At 38.3% G+C, this 15780-nt stretch overlaps 1 pseudogene; it reads left to right on the top strand.

The window, feature by feature from the left end:
* The first annotated feature begins 6002 nt into the window (after positions 1 to 6002).
* LOC149196175 (uncharacterized) lies at positions 6003 to 6987 on the top strand (annotated as a pseudogene).
* The last annotated feature ends 8793 nt before the right edge of the window (positions 6988 to 15780 follow it).

Here is a 15780-nt window from a genome sequence, read left to right as displayed (position 1 = left end):
CTCAGCATCATCATGAGCTAGCTCGTCTATTTGTTCTACACTTACATGATGGCCATGTAAATCTTGCCGGAGTAGATTTCATTCTGTCACCAGAAACCATTGCTCAGGCCACCGGAATACCAAATGTAGGAGAGGAATGGAACAAAAGACAGCAGCTAGATAAATTCTACTATGAGCCATACATCAAACCTGGGTTTATAAGGCAGCTAAGCAGGGTATTTCCATTCAGATTTCTAAAGGATGAGTTTGCACCCTTGATGAAGCTTATTATTCGATATTTCAGTTGTGAGGGCAGATTCTCGCGCCTCTATACGTACCATATTCGTTTGTTGATGCATTTCACAAGGGTACGTATGATGAGCATTCCATACTTCATGTATCGCAATATAGAGAGGATGACATATCTTGTACAGAGGAAGACCCCAGCACAGCAGCATAGAAGTATATATCATTACGCGCTGATCAAAATCATTGTGGTATAGCAGCTCACACAGCAGGGCATTACTTGGGAGGATTTCATCTCCCGTGACTTCTTCACAGCACTACAGCCACCTCCCGAGGTAGTTCATGATGAGGGAGAGCCTTCACATCAGTTTGACATTCCTGAGACCGAGCATATTAGTGCTCCAGTGTATGTGACATACCAGCGAGGCCACAGGGCCTTATTTGCAGCTACACGACGAGTACTATCTCCACATGGCATGGAAGGGGTCTCGCCTTCTTCTTCAGCACAGGTACAGGTTCAGGACAGAGGCAAGAGGCCGATGCATGAGGAGAGCCCATTAGGAGGCCATGATATTGATGTTACACTCAGTGATGTGGATGGGAGCTATCCTGGCTTGAAACTGAAAGAGGTCATCCAAAAGCAGAAGGCTGAGATTGACAGCTTGAATGAGAAGTTGCTGAAGGCAGAATGTCTGATCAAATATTTGGAGCAGCGCAATAAGCAGCTAGAGGACCAGCACACACTTATAGAGCTGCGACAAATCCGTGAAGACCGAAAGTTGGCCCGAAAAAGACCTGGCGATTTGACACCTTTTGAGCGGCAATTTTGGCTTGAGAAAATCAATCGACATCTGGAGGAGTTGTTGGCGAAGGCCAATAGAGACAAAGACATGCTCCGTCATATGAAACATCACTATTGGGCTCGCATGCACGTCGGCAAAGCAAAAATAAATATTTTGAAAAGGAGGTTGAGCAGAGCACTAAAATGGCGAAAGAGGCCTAATCCACTTCAGATTTTGGCTGAGGCTTCGGTGGCTGAGCATGATACATGATGGAGGGTCTTCGCTCTGAATTTGAGAAAATTCGGAGAAATTTTTGTCATTTTGAAATTTTTGGCTTGCAAAACAGATTTTTCAGCCCAACGCGTAGCGCATCGACGCGCGCGCTTATGATTGGGACACTTGCTGGAGGAAAACTTTATAGTTTTGGATTTGTCATGGTAAGTTATGCATGCTCTAGTATGGCCAAGGCATTTCATCAAGTTCTGGATGATCAAAAGGGTCAAAAACACCATGAAAATCACCTTTCTGCCACCTTTTGCATCAGCAGGAAGTACTTGTGGGAGAATGAAATTTTGAAGGGGAAAATGAGCTCCAAATTGGGAAATTCCACTTGGGCTAGATAGCAGACATCCAGGGCTTTCCAACCAGCTATTGTGAGCTTGATTTTGATGTCAGGAAGTGCCCCAAAAGTAGGCTGAAAGGCGCACGACGCATAGAGCTCAGGCGCACGGCGCATAGAGATTTTTGGTCAAATTTTCATCTTCCAGCTCAGGAATTCGGCCAGTTTTCACCAGTTTCACCTTTTGATGTAGTATGTGACTTATCTTGATGTAATTTGATGTATATGATGTAACTTTGGCACTTATTTACCTATTCTAGATGATTCATTCAAAAAATAGCAAAAATTTAATGTAATGAATCAGTTTCTCTTCTTTTAGAGGCAAGTTGTTTGGATGCCTAGTTTTCAGCTCTATGTTTGGAATTAGTTCAAACTGCTCCTAGAAGGAGGAGCTCAACCCCTAGAGGCTAGGAGATAGATTGGCATGGTCTATATTATGTAGATTTTCAGTCAGTAGCAAGGGTTGGACTATTGGGAAAGTTTTGGCACACTATTGTACATATCTTCTGCATTTTGGCTAAGGAAAGATCAGACGTTTTGCAGCACCTGTTGGGATTCATGTGGTTTTCAGTTTTGATGGTGTGTTCTCCCAATTATTTGTAAGTTATTTAATGTTTTAATGTATGCCATTCCCTTCTTTTGCTTCTGAAACTAAATGAATGAGTAAGTGAGGTTGAATCCATTGATTTCAGTGCTCGGCCTTTAAATTTATTTAGTTTTATATGTTTTCACCAGTTTGGAGAGGATCCCTGTTTCCCCTCGCCCTTTTTAGCTCCTTGTCATTCTGATCCATCCATACATATGATCAAAAAGCATTAAAGCTACTACCTACCTTGCCCCAACTCGAATTCTGCAAAGATCTGGTCTCATCCCCAAGCCCAAATTTGTTTTTTCCCTTTTCTCCAACAAAACCTCAAAAAATTTTAAATCAAACCTACCTATCCATTTACTAGCCTAAAGTCAATATCCATTATAAGTTATCTCAGCTCCTTTGAAGACCTTTTGCCGAGATAGACCCGAAGAGAGCCCTCTCCTGTCCTCGTAGGGCTAGCTACGAGGCTAATCTTGGTTTGATGTGCCCTTGAGTCTCGCCTTCCTTCAGCCTAAGGTAGATTCTAGTGCTAACAGTAAGAACATAAACAAATATCCCAAATCCTATCCTTTGGAGCATCATAATGTCGTGCTTGAGACCTATAAAATTTTTGGCTAGTGGAACAAAGATCCAATTAGACACAGGCACAAGCATAATAATACTAAAGGATATGAAACACTGCAAGGATGCAGGAGGGATCTCAATATGTCCAATAATCACTATCCACTATGCTGCCCTATTTTATGAAGAAAGTAGAACACTATGCAAAGAAAACCCCATACATTAAACATGTTACCCAAATAGGAATCAACCATGCAAAGAGATTGACCTTTTTGGCACTCAATACAGTATCATGAGATGATTTTTCCAGGAAACCGTTATGACATCCTTCTGACGTTGTTTTGGTATTGAACTAGAAACAAATGAATTACATAAACTGACCCCCGCTCTAAGTTCTCAACCCAATACTATATAGAATCCCAAATTATAGAAACTTGTGTCTTTGTAGTGACCCTCTTAATCATTTGCTAAATGTAAATGTTATTCAGAATGACATCATTTTTCTATCTGAGCCAATGTCAAATGCACTGGAAGGGTAAGGCAACCTCTGTGTAGATATGATACCCAACATTGCAAGAATTCCATGTTCAAGAGAAAATTGAACTTGAACTTCATAATTATCTCTGGGTTCCAGTGACATGGTTAAGATTACATGATCTAGTAGATAGCCACCATATAGGGAAACATATTTCACTTCGCAGGAATCTCCTACATCAACGAAAACATTTACACCAGGTGAAGTCTACAATACCTTGTACTAGCCATCATTGAAGTCCCAAGCCCTAGCAACATTTAGTTTGTGAGTTGCAGCTTGTTCAAAAGTGGAGGTAACCCTATTTCTCTTTGTTGGATCTATTTCCATAATCAAAGCATGGTCTAGTTGCAAGAATTCCATGTTCAAGAGAAAATTGAAATTTACCTTCATAATTATCTCTGGGTTCCAGTGACATGGTTAAGATTACATGATCTAGTAGATAGCCACCATATAGGAAAACATATTTCACTTCATAGGAATCTCCTACATGAACGAAAACATTTATGCCAGGTGAGATCTACAATACCTTGTACTAGCTATCATTAAAGTCCCAAGCCCTAGAAACATTTAGTTTTTGAGTTGAAACTTGTTCAAAAGCAGAGGTAACCCTATTTCTCTTTGTTGGATCTATTGCCATAACCAAAGCATGGTCTAGTTGCAACTTGGAAACTACCTTGCCTGTATCTATCATGAATTCCATCAAACATATAACACCTAATCACTTTCTTTACCACGAGCTTGTTTATTTCAGTTGTCTTAGAAAGGTTATTATTCTTAATGCGTTCACCTTTTTGAGGATTTAAAATTTTGTCCCAGGTCCTTGCACAACCACCCTATACCATTTTAATTTTAAATGATTTAAATTAAGCACATGTAAGTCATTGGTAGAAATCCTTACGAGACCAATGCCACCCTAAATGATAACTATGGTGGTACCCACTACAGTTGCATTATGCACTGCCCATATGCCTTAAGAAATTTCTGTTTCTAGTGCCAATATCAATCTTCTTTCAATTCCAGCAAAAGAAAAGAGAAAATAGCTATGAATCATACTGGTGAGTCGTCCTAACTATTTTGAAACTTCCAGGCACAACATTCAAGCTTGTTCCCTTTGACGGTAATATGATGAAAGATGTAGTATTTGGTTTACACCAAATACAAGTAGATAGGCTTGATCCCACATATTTTTGATGGCAAATGTTGGACAGAGTTGTGACATGTCAAATGAATGAGAACACCCAAATAGATTTGAAGAAGAGAAAAATGCAACAGAGTTTGAGCTAATATAGAAGAAGCAAAAAAAAAAAAAAAAAATTGGGTCAATTTGAGTTACAAGGTTTGTTATGGTTGTCGTGTTGTACAAAAGGTTTATTTTTAGTAGGTTTGTTACTAGGTTTGCACAGTGACCAATATACTGAGGAATTGTTTCTAACTAACATCCATTGTTTGCAACCCTATGCACTGATTTCTTGGTTACTACAAACTGCATTTGCATAATTTTGGAAAACTTTGGAATATCAAATTAATTGATCTAGCAGAACTCTTGTTTCCAAATAAATTTAATAGCTAAGATTACCATCTCAAACATATTTACACCCCTGTCCATGATTGATGGACCTACACATGATATTTCAATGCCTTCCTTAATGGAATTGTCTAGTATGGTGTTTGAAGACTTTAAGTGAAAGCCTTTATCTTCTTAGAAGAAATAATTTTGGAAATATTGTAATGCTATCTCATGCACAAACTATGAGGGATTAGTTCTATAGAAGGGAAAAGACTCATGCACCCTGTAAGCTTTTGGGTATTATGCAGCATGCCTTTATCTTGTAACTTTTTGGTTTCTCTAATAATATTTCTACACCAGTCTTGTAATATTTTTTGTTTATGAGTGAAAATATTTTTTTGTGCACGTCCTTTGTGAAGGTTTTAAGCATGCTAGTGTAGATGCTTAAATTTCTCTCGCAGGATAGATGAGGCATGCTTTCCCCATTCTATTTGTGATACCATTGTTCAGATAGTTTTGGGTAGCGTTTTTGTTTTTCCATGAAATCCATGTAGTAAAGGCCAAACATATATCCATTCAAAGTTATTTAGCAATGCCCATACAAAGTTCCCACACACATTTACTCCTCTATAATTTGTTCCATTTCACTTGTTATTCAAACATTCATTTAATTTTTTAATAAAATTTTCTTCACTCTCTAGCACATTCATAAATATCAATCAAACTTCAACATTAACAGAACACATGCCTCATTGTGTTTGTCAAATGATGTAGTGTACTATGTAGATAGTCCACTTGAAACGTATCATTCCATATTTATGAGAGTGGGAGGTTGTCATTATTGGCATCACCAAAACCTGATACCACCAGTCCTTAGATTTACCAATAGCTTTTCTTTTCTCATAGGCTTACACCTTCCAAATGAAATTGAAACATCAAGAGTATGGACATCACTCCATTCATCATGTGATTTTCCTATAAGGCTGGAAGAAGGGTTGTTTGCATATATTTTTAAATTGCTAACTAGAGCTACATATTCAGTTATCTAAGAACACAAGCCATATCATAGTTCCAGATTTCTCTTTTGATGTTGAGGGTATGAAATGTTTAAATTCCTGATACAATATATTCCTTTCATGGATACTAAAGACTGATCATTCTGCTTGGCTTCATGAAACCAAATAACATCAAAGTCTGGTTCAGATTCTGTAGGCACTAAGAAAGTTATGGCAGAGGCCAACTTCCATGAAAACTTTGGGACTGCATATTGGGTGTCCTACATTCAGCGTCTGAACACCAAGGGTGGCTTCCCTCCACTAAATAAAATCAAGTATTTCTCAGAAAATTCACCACTCATAGTTCCCTTTGAAGCAGAATTATGGTTTTACATGCAGGACAAGATACCTCCCTTGGCACCTTCTTCCATTGCAGTGCCAACCTTTGATCATGTAGTGGTGGAGGGATTCTTTTGCAAAGGCATGATAGACTACTCTTATGATGGCTCTCAGTGGTAGAGAAAGAATATGCATGGAAAACTATACCTTGTGCCTGGAGGAGATGAAGTTGGATCCTTCTACATGTCAGACAAACTAGATAGCCATGGTGGCAGATTCTCCTTGGAGACCTATAATCCCAATGGTTGGAAAGATTATTGGTCACCCTGTTAAATTAAATGATGATTATATTCCATGGTGCCTCTTCAAAATCACTAGGAGCAGTGGAAATGTGTATTCTTTTTTGTTGTTATACTTGATTTCAGTGGTTTTTTTTGTTCTTTCACCAAAATTTATCCCTATGAAACTCATGCCATTCCAGTGGTATAAGGCCACACCATTCATAGAATGATTAATACCGTGGAGCTCACCAATGAAACCATACTTACACACATTTCAATAATATTTTTATGGAACCTAACTTTATATCTTAATCCTTTTTATTTTTTTTGGTTAGCATAATTGTTTTTTAGCTAGAATTTTCATGGCTTTTTATTCAACTTTGTGAAAATGCAGGTCACTAGTGGGATCATTCAACTATTATACAATAGTGGGGACAAAAATAGGAGTTTCTCCAATGTCTTCAAATGTTATAAAGAAAGGGGCTTCATGGACATGGGTATTCAGTTGTTAGTTCTAGACATAGAAGCCTTGTTCTCCTCTATTTTGTTGAATATGAAACTCTTCTGCCCTTTTGGTCTTGTTGGTTGTTCATGGAAACTTCAAAAATCACAGAGATTGCACAAATATAATTGTTACCATGGGCAGAGGCAGGCTTGAACGACATACTTTTGAGAAAAAGTGCTTCCCATAATTTTTGAAAAACTTATTTTATATTTTATGGTGAGAAAATTTTGATAATAATCGTAGTTTGTAAATCTAATGTACGTGTATAGGTTTGTTGAGTTTTTGCTAATAATCATCTTGAATTTTGATAATAATCGTAGTTTGTAAATATAATGTATGTGTATAGGTTTTCTTGTTTTGATGACATTTTTATGCTCAGTCCAAAATTTGAATATTGTAGTTGTTCTAAGAATTGAGCACTTAGGTTTTCAAATTTTGATCATGTTGTGTGCTTCTCTCCATTTTGGCCCCTCATGTTCCATTGCCTCTTGGAATTGATCTTTGCAAGAGTTTGATAAGTAAAGGTCCAGAGAATAAAGCATCATCCTTCACACCTGTTTCATCTGATCAACATCCAACAATAATAGGTAAACTCAATGTCGTTGAGGAAGATGGTGATGGAAAATTTGAAATGGTGGATGGAAATTCAAAGACTGATGTGACTGAACATGGCAGTCTTCTTTTTGCTCCTCCTGAGTTTAAAAACATAACACTTCATAACTTCTCAACTATTTTTGAGGGAAACCTTCCTGACACTCAGAGCTTTGGTCATATTAATGTGAAGGTTGATGGAAAGCAGCTTCTAGAAATGTGGCACTCATGATTATGTACAACCCAATTTTCAAGGCCCCTGTCATCTTGTAGAAGAACACTTAGCCTACAAACACAATGGGGATTGTCAAAATGGAATTCAGCATGATGCTAGTCCAGAGCTCCTTCACGATAGTTATGGATTGGGGATACCGTATTCTGACAATTTTCCCACACTTGACAACAATAAGGATCGAGCCTTTTCTAGCATGAGAAATGAACAAATCAAGCAGATATCCACCAGTTTTGTACCCTGTCTGGGAAATCCACTACAAAAGGAAAGGATCATGTCACACTTCTCCAAGCCTGATGACTTAGAAGATCCATCATATAGTTAGGTTTTCAATGAAAGGTGGAACAAAACCTTGAATGCAAGTAAGGAACAGAGTTGTATGGTAGAAGAGTAGGTTTGTGAAGCCTTGAAGGTAGAGGAATCTAAATTTTCTGAAAACAGGGGCAATGGAGCCATTGGTACCTACAACAATACAGAATTTCGATATGAGTTTGAGCAAAATAATAATGTGATTCCTATGCTGAAATCTGATGATGATCATCGGTCCATCCCTCTGGCTGATCCATATGGTAAAGTGAAGGTTAGTTTCTCCCTATTTTTCAATTATAGTTTTGAATACCATGGATTTTTTCAAAATTTTGAAATGTGGGTTGAAAATGGAAATTGTGATGAGAAGGAAGAACAGTGGTGTCTTCAAGTTGAAAAGGTGGATATCTATGCACCTGATCCTGTGGCGAATCTAACTCATGAAGTCAAAACTGACGAAAAGTTAGAATTGGAATGGAAACATGGGATCTAGGAAACATCTTTGTTCCATTGATAACAAAAACATCTACATACAGCTCAAACACTGGAGACCTAGGTCATATATTGTATTTTTTTGATGGACCTCCTATATATGATTCAGACTGTTTCAAGAAAGAACAACAGAGATGTTCTTACACCTGAATTTGTCCAAAAAATGACTCGTATGTGCAGAAAAGGGAACAATAACATGGTAAATGTAATGAAGGTGGGTCATATATTGTATTTTTTGATGGGCCTCCTATATATGATTCAAATTGTTTCAAGAAAGAACAACAGAGACATTCTTACACCTGAATTTGTCCAAAAAATGATTCATATGTGCAGAAAAGGTAACATTAACATGGTAAATGTAATGAAGCTCTGAACATGAATAGAAGAGCCCTTCCTAAAGAACTGCCCAGAACATAATGGTCACCTTGCTTGGAACAAAACAACAACATGAGGTATAATTTGTATTTTGAAGGTTCCCCTGTATATGACATGATGATGCACCTAGAGTAGAACAGTCTTTGTGTTTGATCCAGACCGAGTGGAGGTTGAAAGCTTGTGGACACTAATGGACCTGTAGCCTGAAATATATGAAGGACATATGCCACAATGGGGAGAAAAAATTCTCAGCACAATGTCTCTCTAGGATCATATTTTCCCCAAATATGAGTTTCTAGAACTTGCTATGGAACTTCCAGCACACTGCCCAAGTTTTGATTCAAGCCTAATATATCAAAGAGTTTGTGAAGACAAAGTTATGTGTTTCAAAATGAAATCAATAGGAAATAAAACTGTCTTCAATGGAAACCTCAGATGATTTTGATGAAGATTTTTCATTTGTAGAAATATCCCCTCGATCAGGTGATGGAGGGCTATCTAATGAGCTTGTAGTAAATGCATATATTTCCACCCTGAAGAGATATGATCAAAATCAGAAAAGAATCTGTGTTGAAATGACCATGACCAATTCTCATCAACCAGTCTAAAATACGATTCAGCTGGACAAGCATCTATAGAAGGTCCAGACCTAAAATAAAATTGGTTATTCCGGCATTCAACCCCCAAAACTATAGTTTCCAAATGTGAGACTCTGAAGCCTATAGGCCATAGAATGAAGAAATCAGAGGTGGAGATGTTTGTCTCTAGTGTGTTCTCATTACATTGTCAAGATGAAATTAGAAGTTGTTTCTCCCAAGTGACAAACAGTCATGAGAAAATGGGTGATGTAGTAAATTTCAGGACCAAAAATTCATTATCATTTACAAGATATCAAAAAACAAAACTTCCATATCAGTGTAAAATATATATTTTTTTATTCAAGGTAGGGAGGTAGAGTTTATATTAAAAAAGCTATGGACATACCATACAAATTGACTTTACAAAAATATGTAGTTCAAGGCAACCAGGACCTGAAATTCCCAGCTAAGGATGAAGGCTAAAGTAGCCAAAAAAAAATCTATGGAGGCATATCCATATCTACCTCTTAGAAGTCCACAAGTATACATCTTAACACACTAGCATAATGTAAACGGTACTCAACAAACACACTAGGTTACTAAAATAAAATAAAAAATGTAATGCCCATTTTGGGCTTTAGTTACTAATTCCACATAATTTGTTGGCCTCTAGGTCTTCATATTTCATTGTTGTAGAGCTAGTATCAAAGTATATAGCCACATGTTTGTCTTTAGTGGGGCCTTCCAACAGCTTTGAGATATGAGCAGTTAGGGTGTATCCATAGAATGATGTATGGAAAAGGAGGTAGAGTCTACACAGATATTGGTTAGGTTGAGAGTGGGAGATAACTCAACTTCTAGAGGGAGGTTGAAGTGAACCAATGTCCACCCAACCATCATTTATAGACTCCATATTTGAGGCCATTTCCAACTAGTTCCCTCTAAAAATGGTCATGGAGGGCTGAGGTTCATCCTCCTGTTAGGTTCCTATACCAATAGGAGTCATAATTTTTGAATGGCTAAGATTAAACCTGTAATATGTACATACCTTTGTTTTCTACAAATGTTTTCCATATTCAAAAAAATTAAAAAATGTAAAGAGGGTATGTCCTAAAAGAATAATCAAAGGACAAAAATAATAAAAAGGTCAAAAAAGATGAAAAATATGAACCCCAAGAAAAGAAAAAGGACCATGAAAGTGTGCAAGTCAAAATGCCACTACTATTTACTTTTTGTGCATAATAAATGATTGTGTGCAGTTTGTAACCTTTGCCACAATCCATGATAGTCAAAATGTTTAAACTTGGCTATTTCATGTTTCAATTTCATGTCTATAGATAGAGAATAAATATTTGACCAAACTGTTTAATCTTGGCAGATAATTAGATAGGTAGAGTAAATAAAAGGAGCTCAACTATTTAAACTGAGCCCTTGGATGTAATAAGGTTAGACTTAGTTTACTATTGTAAAGAAAAAGAAAAATGTTTGATAAGGGTTTTCTAGCTCAAATGCACCCTAATAAAGAGAAGTAAAAATGGTAGGATGAGTAGATGGGTAAGTAGTATAAAGGTTGCAGAATTTTGATGATTGATTAGAAAAAAGCATGTGTATCATCTTTTTCATCATAAAAGTTCCAAATGTGAATGGGCACTCAAGCATGCAGATGGATATCAAAGTCAATTAATTAATTTTCCTAATTCATTTCATTTTTTACTTAACTAATTTCCCACAATAAAGATCAAAGTACTTGAAAACCCTAAGTCAAAGAGGCTCAGAGCATTTCTCTGACTTTTGGAGGGACCAGACCCTCGACTCAATGACTTATAGGCAATAAGTACTAAAACCCCCTCATAAACATTCATTCCCCCCTTCAAATCATTCATGTTCCCTAAAAATACTCTTTTCCTAAGGTTAAAATTACTTTTACCTAGGCAAGGTGTTCATTCCCCCACATGACTCATTTTCATATAAAAAAACCCATAAAAACACTATATCCTAAGTTTTTATGTTATTATCGGAAAAGCAATAAAACATGAAATATCAAATGCTTAGGGTATAGTGCCCCTTTCCGCTCACTTTTCTAATTACTAATTTATTTATTAAATCCCAACTAAAAACCCCTTTTCCCCGTATATATGTAACTCCCACAATATTAATTAAATCCTACCCTAGTTTAATTATATAAACTATAATATTACCCAAAACCCCAAAAATCCACTAACTAATCAACCTGTGATTAAGTTAGTTTAAAAACCCAATTAAACCCCACCGCTAATCACCCCAATACCTTAACCCCACCTTAAACCTTCATTAAAGCAAAAACCACCGCGCTTAAACCCCAGTTACCTTCCGTGCAACTCCACTGCCCGATTGCCGCACGATCTCTCCCCTCCACATCTGACGGTCCTCATTCATTTCGGAAGGGCCCGACATCTGAATGTTACCCGCCCGAAAAGGGTTGTTTTCCGCTGGGCCCCCGAGGCTACGTGTCGCTCGATGAGTGGAATCGGGCGACCTCCCCCCAATACCACCAAGTGCCCAAAAGTTGTGCGAAGGAAACCACTTACCGCTCGCCCGCTACATGCCAAAAAAATCCACTGTTCACCCCGCTACCGACAAACAACCACTGTTCACCCATACCCGCCAATTTTGACTTTCCCGCATAAAGCCAAAAAGCCCCAAATCATTCGTTTTTATCATTTTTTTCAACTAAAAACCTCCATGCACGCACCTGCGAATGTCGAAGTTGTCAACCCACGTACAATTGCACCCTGAAGATGCCACAAAGCTCCCAGATTTCCTTCTAGCCTACTTGAAGCTTTTTCAACCGTTCACAATTGCCAGTCACCTGGTTCAGACCCAATTTTCTCCAATTCCAGGTATTTAAGCCATAAATCACTGAAAAACCCTATCAATTTCTGAACCAGCCACTGATTTTTCTTAATTTAAATAAAAAAGAAGCTCTAGTAACTCAAACCCACCTGGAATTGAACCACCATTGCCCTAAAAAAAAATTGAAAATCACCTCCCCCATTCTCAAATCCACAAGAACTGAGAATGGCTGCCCCAATTTCCATGGATGTGAGACCAATTTCCTCTCCTCACCTGGATTTAGACCACCTCCCCCTAGCTGATAAAGATTTCCAAATCAAGGACACCTCTGTCCATGAATCCCCTCTGAAATTATACTTCCAATACAGAGACCAATACCTAAACCATGCTGATAAAATTGGTCTTTGGGAGTCCAATTTACCCAAATACCAATTCCCTAAAGTTCATATTTTCCTAGAAATTTTCCATTACTGCCATGCAAACTATATCCCCAGCTAAAGAGCAGTGATGTCCCCAAAACAAATTGTACTTTTCACCATCAATGTTGAATCAATTAATGAAATGCTGCAACTTCAACCAAGGAAAAATCTCACCCCTATTTCAATTGGAGACCTATTACACCGATTCCCCAAGCTTACCACTGTAAAACTTGCTGAAATGTTCCAAACCTTCATTGTAGAAGAAAAACATATTCCAAAAGATCCTCCTCCATATGTGTATACCATATTTTCCAAATTTGGCCAGGACATTGTAGCAATGATATCCAATATCCTAGGTTATACCACTAGTGAGTATATAGATGAAATCATCCTGGCTTTCATGTCCATCTTCACTCCAGGACAGCCTCCTGCTGTCATTTATGATTATGCCAAGTTTATAGCCAATAAGATGCATGACCAGTTTCTTAGGATGAGTAATGAGAGAGTCTTTAAGTATTCCTCTGTTTTGTACCACCTTTTTATATACTATCAAGCAGATAAGTTCCCCTTTACTCTCCAAAAGCTTGATACAAAGGGTCACCCTAGGTCAGTGATTTTCTGGACTCCATTGATCCATAAATATGACTCTCCCTATTCATATACAGACTTCATAGACCTATTTTTCCATCCCATTGTGACAATGCTGCTAGGAAGCCCTCCTCCAAGAATCAGTTCAGATATAAGGAGGATCCTGCAACTCTCGAAACAAAACAAAGTGGGGGATTGGTACTTGTACCAAAACAACACTGAGATTAGAATTTATGGATGTGAGCTAGCCCCATATAAACTACCCAGATATGTCCCAATGAGGTTATTCTCTCTGGAGTACTACAAGCAAATAATCAACTCAGATGAGGTGCATTTTGTCAGAGCCAAAGAGAAGGACCAGCTCAAGATCAGAGACCAGTTAGGCCCCTTTATTTGCAATAGTAGAGAAGCTGGAAGGGAAGCAGACCAAATTCTTCAAAGAGTAAATCTGAAACAGAGCTTCAAGTGGAGATATGATCCATTGGACTTCATCTGCAACAGAAGACAAAAAAAACAAGATGGCTCCCTACATTCACCTCCAAATCCCTAAAATAGAAAAATATGCAAATCAATTGGATTGGGTGGAGAATACTTTAGTGGACAGGGATAACACTGAAGTTGTTGTTGAAAACACTCTAATTGATCTAGAGAAATAGCTTGATGAGGGTTCTTTCCTGTAGGTGCAAGGAGGATCTCATGTCCAAGAAGAATCACAAGCCCAAGAAGAATCACAGGTACAGCAAGAATCAGAAGCACCAAAAGAACCAGAACAATCAGAAAAATCAGATAGACCAAAGGCCACCATGAGTAACCCCCCAGTCTTACAGACTCCTCTAAATGAGGAGAAAATCCTCAAGAGAAACAAGGAAGGGGCTACCACCTCAGGAAGAGCAACATCATAGGCATATGCAGAGACAAGCCAGGCAAAGAGACAAAGAATAAATCCTGTTTCAGAATAGGAATATACAGAGGAGACAGCAGATGTTACAAGCACTGAAAGAGAAGGGAGCAGGCATGCCACTCCCTCTGGAGGCATCATAGAACCTTCCACATCACATACCCAGATACTAGAAAGACAACAGAGTGTGGAGGTATCCTCTTTCAGGATGCCAGCAGACAAGGACCAGGACATCAAAGAAAGGTACAAAGAGATAAAGGCCAAGAATGAGAGGCTGAAAGCCTAGACCTATGCACAATACTTGAAGATGACCCCTACCAATCAGACAAGGCTTATGTCAGCCTATGATGTAAAAGAGGGGAAGATGCAAATGACATTCATGAAGCCCACTACTCAGCAACCAAGAACAACAACAGATTTCAAAAAGATAGACTTTGAAGTACTGGCAAAGGACATTCATGCTATTGACCAGATTGAACTGCACAAACAGACGAGGGAGATGATTTACTCCACCTTGACAGGGAAAGCCATCGCTTCCCACCAATTGCAAAACTCCCTGAATAATATATCAGCACAGTTCCAATTATAGAAGGCCTCTTCAGGCCAAAGATACCATAATCAAGTCCTTAGAGGACTTAGTCATTGAGTTGGGACATGATCCCAAAGATGTAAAGGCCACTGAAAAATTAATAAAGAAAAAGAATGATGATATAGCTGCTCTGAAGAAACAGCTCAAGATTCCCCAGTTGCATCACCCACAAACAATAGAAGTCCTGGAGGCACAAAAAGGACATGAAGAGCTCATGGACTTGGTCCTAAAGCTAAATGACCAACTAAAAGAGACAGAGAAGGAGTTGGACATTTTGATTCAGTCCAAACAAAGTGACATGGCAACAACTTCCACAACTGCCATTCCCACAGTGACAACAGCAGTTCCTTCTACATTGGCAGCATCATTGGCACCTACAGCTCCACCTGCCACAACACTACCAATCACAACTGAATCTACAGCAGCAGGCACATCAACAGAGAAAACAAAAGAGCTAGTGAAATCCATGGAGGAGATGTCAATCCAGGAAATAGAGCTCAAAAGGCTAAAGGAGAAAGTGGCAAGCTTAGAAACTGACTGTAAGCTTGCCCAAATTCAGCAGAGAGAAGAAACACAGAAAGCCCTAAGGATGGGTGAGAAGATCAAAGTCCTAGAGAAAGATTTGACATTACAAAAGCCACTAGGACAGACTAAAGAGATGCTCTAGGCTAATATCATTGACTTTGTCAATGATATTTGGCCATCAATTCAAGTTATATTTGAGCAAACTGAATTGGTGAAAGTAGCCACTGAGGCTATCCAGAAAGTAAGGGAAGATTTAGGAGACCAACCTGAGGATGCAAATTGACTCATCCACTTCTTGAACAGTAAGAACATACATGAGCTTAATGAGCTTGGTATAGAGGATAGGACCGAAGCCATCCTAGAGGTTAAAAAGGTTCTTTCCAAAAGAAACCTTATGCTCAATTTAGAAGAAAA

This window comes from Pinus tabuliformis, chromosome 2_2, assembly GCF_031772625.1.
Source record: "Pinus tabuliformis cultivar Carrire ecotype Pingquan chromosome 2_2, CPIR1, whole genome shotgun sequence".
NCBI lineage: Eukaryota > Viridiplantae > Streptophyta > Pinopsida > Pinales > Pinaceae > Pinus > Pinus tabuliformis.
This window is presented reverse-complemented; position numbering and strand designations above follow the sequence as displayed.